Here is a 3,627-nt window from a genome sequence, read left to right as displayed (position 1 = left end):
TAAACAAACAGAAATTGTGCACTAAAATTAGCAGAAAAACGTGGGTGTTCATACCTTTACATATGACTGTATTCATGAAGAAGATCAAAAATCTTCTTTTTTAAAACTCTAGATGGAGTGATGCCATGAAAGAGCTACAAGAAGCTTTGAACTGATTACACAAAGATGTAAAGGATGTGTGCATGTGAAGAATCTCCACATAGTGCAAGAAGTCTATCTAAGAGTCTATAGAACTTTTATAGAGCGCGTCTTATTTACTAAAAGTGTTTCTTTAAGGTCCAGACGTGGTTCTTCTACGGCGTTGTTCCTTTATTTTTAAGAGTGCACTTTTCCACTCTTTTTCACGTTTAGTTACTCATTTCATTCCGTTACCACGGTGACAGCATCTGGACTGGTTTGTGATTGGTCACCTTTTATATTGGAGCTTTAGCATTTTCTGTCAGACCACACAAGATCCAGATAGAGAAGAATAAACTCCCAGTTGAGTTCTGTGCTGACAGAGACTGGACGTGCTAAGTAGTTCCACTGCAGTGCTATAAGTCGTTTTTGAGCCCGTATGTTTGTACTTTTACTCCTTAAAAAAAGCTGCTTTGTTTCACTGAAGTCGCAATACTTTTACTTGAGCACCTGCCTCTGGTGAACCCTCTAAAATCCGATTTGATCAAGTCTGATTTGAGTTAACGAAGCCCAGCGCTCCTGATTCAACTCATCAGGCTGCTCATGCCCTAAGGCTGTGCTCACATTACAAGGCTGAATAAGAAATCAGATTTTGTGGACACTGATCTGTGCAAATCAGCTTTGAGCCACATTCATATGTGCATGTCTGATGTCACTGTGGTCATAATTTTGAGTGTACTGGGACTCGTATTTAAGGGAAAGCCCAATGAATTTTTCAAAATGTCTGCGTAATGGACTTATTGGAATGTAAACAAAGTCATAGTTTGGTGTGAAATTGTTCATTGTAGATAAACCTCGCAGTGAACCTGCAAATTTTTTTTATATGTAGTTTAGTAAAATAAAAAAGGTAAAAAAGTGAAAAAATCTAAAAAAAAAAAAAAAAACAACAACAACAAAAAAAAACTGTCTTTGGGGTCTTTTTGCCTTACAACACCCTGCATGTACCCCTCTGCCATGATTGGCTTTATAAAAGTTACGTTTCCGACTAAAACCTTCTCAAAACTATCATAAAACAATGTCTCAGACACCAGACAGCATATTCATAATCACTTCATATGATAACTGCCTGTGTGGGAGCTTTTAGAAGCATTAAACTCGTCAGACGTCTGGTTCCTATCACCACCACTGGGTACAATTCTTGGAAAGTGTCCCAAAAGTGGTCCATTTCAGATCAAACCACCCCGAATGACTTTGTTTACTTCGTCTAAAGCGTTTAATTATGCGGACATTTAGAAAAGTTAGTGGAGCCCCACTTTAAGGACTGCTTAGGTGAGTAGTTGTTGATGCTTTGTTGAAGTGTGCGGTGCTGCGTGAGTCCGTGGCTGGACACCACACTGATTATCATCATCTGTTCACTGTTGAACTCTCTTTTCTCACCGAAATGTTCCTGGTTCTAACTCATAAAGGCTGTTTTGCTGTCTGTGATAAGATCACCTCTTACCATGTCGAAACTGACAAGTGACGAATATTTAATTCATGTTCTTTCGTTTTATAATCTTATCATTTTAATTACAGCCTTGGAGATGTTGTGGATTGTTCAGTGTCATAAGCTTCATAATTGTGTTAGTTCTCATACTGAATAATCTGTTTTTCTGACTATACTGTGGTTCTGGGTGGTTTACTTGCCATCATCTTGCCTTTTGGGCCGGTGTTGATATAGAAGGGAAGTTAATGAGGCAATGCTGTTGATGTAGTTAGTGTAAGCGCCACTGATGTCGCTAATGAGATTGGTACAGCTGGAGACAATGATAATGAGTCATCCAGACTTGACCTCGGCTGTGGTCAGCATTCAGAGCGTTTTATTTTATTTAGACTCACGTGGGAGTACAAAGCCTCTGTACTTGAGTACAAGTAGAAATATTACATTTAAATTGATGATGATGTCAATACAGACACCTTGACATTTTCCCAGTCCTTTTAAATTTCAAAGCAAAGGCGGGAGTGGGCGTGGCTTGAACCTGATGTTAATAGCATGCATGAGTGTAAATTAAGCAGCCAATCAGCAGCCTAGATTTTGACGCAAACATGCTTATTGGCTCACAGGTGTGATATTAAAGGGCAATTCTTTACAGTGTTGGTGATCAGAACCAGGGGTCACCATGACTACAACACAGATGCAACCATTTTATTTACGATCCAAAACCACCAGAAAACCTACACGAGTCTTTTTAGTTTTTTATATGTAATGTGGGTGATGGTAAAAATCATTTTAAAAAGTCTTTTTTTGGAGGGCAATTTTGCCTCATAACACCCTTCATGTACCCTCCACCATGAAATGATTTAAAAAATATATGTTATGTAAAGAAAATTGTCAAAACTATATAGATATATAATATATAATAATTTCATATAGTGATATATAATATCACTGTTGTCGGAAGAAAATTTCATATCTCCAAAATAGTAACTTTACAGGAGACGAAAAAAACATACTTTACTTTTAATGTAAGTCAGTGGAACCAGAATTTTTCCCAAGTCATTCTGGGCCGTTTCTTTTGGTCCCATCATCATGAAATTTACATACAATGTAAAGAGTAACAGGCATTTTCAGATTATATCAAAAACTGAAGAAGTTTTCTTCTGACAGCAGCGATATATATAATAATATTCTTTGAGGGTGCTTTTAGAGGCTTCACACTCTTCAGATGTCTAGTTCCTATCACCACCACAGTGAATAATTTCGTCTGTGAGTTTCTCTCGAATGGACTGTTTCAAATTAAACCACTCTGAATGACTTTGTTTACATCTTAGCTGTTTAATTATCCAAATATTCTGAAAAATTGGTGGAATTCTCCTTTAATGTGTTACATTATTTTGAAAAACAGTTTAAATTAATGAGACCTGTAGCTGGAAACAGAAAATGTACATAGCTCTGCTAAGTTTCACTCTCAAGTAATATTTTGAATATTTCAACTTTAATCAAGTACAGCCAGTTTTGGCACTCTGTCCACCCCTTATAAGAGCAATGAACAACAGCCAGAAGACGGTTTAAATTTAAAATAAGAACTCGGCAAAAAATGATGAAGTGGTTTGTACTGTGTGAAATCTAGCCAGCACAAGTTAACACGACCTCTTTTGGGGTGAAGAGGACAGATTCAACACAGCAGTGAATCAGCCGCGCCATCCTGTTCAATCTTCCTTTGTTCAGTCGCATAATGATGTGTAGGCTTTCGCATTGAATCAGCTTATCTGACATAAGCGTCTGTTGTGACTTGCCGTATCCTGGCTCGTTTATCAGATCAGTGACTTTATATCAGCGAGGCAGGCTGCTCACCAGCTCCATCAAATGTCATTAGTAGCAGATTATGAGCAGTCAACCTTTAAAGCACTAATCAGTAAGGATTGTCTTAGGCCTCATCCACATGTGCCTGGATATGTTTGAAAACTCAGCTCTCTGAAAACGCTCATGAATCTAATGGTATATGACTTGATGATTGTTCAATCAAATCT

The 3,627-nt window shown here is 37.7% G+C and overlaps 1 protein-coding gene across 3 annotated transcripts in view; it reads left to right on the top strand.

The window, feature by feature from the left end:
* Window positions 1–2,489, top strand: part of adamts10 (ADAM metallopeptidase with thrombospondin type 1 motif, 10) — a 136,609-nt gene extending 134,120 nt beyond the window's left edge. For all 3 annotated transcript variants that reach the window (XM_037535924.1, XM_037535925.1, XM_037535923.1), the window contains exon 25: window positions 1–2,489. This exon is cut by the window's left edge and continues 1,635 nt beyond it. The gene's annotated coding sequence lies outside the window, so the exon portion shown is untranslated.
* Window positions 2,490–3,627: the final 1,138 nt, after the last annotated feature.

Source organism: Pygocentrus nattereri, chromosome 28 (assembly GCF_015220715.1).
Source record: "Pygocentrus nattereri isolate fPygNat1 chromosome 28, fPygNat1.pri, whole genome shotgun sequence".
Lineage (NCBI taxonomy): Eukaryota > Metazoa > Chordata > Actinopteri > Characiformes > Serrasalmidae > Pygocentrus > Pygocentrus nattereri.
This window is presented reverse-complemented; position numbering and strand designations above follow the sequence as displayed.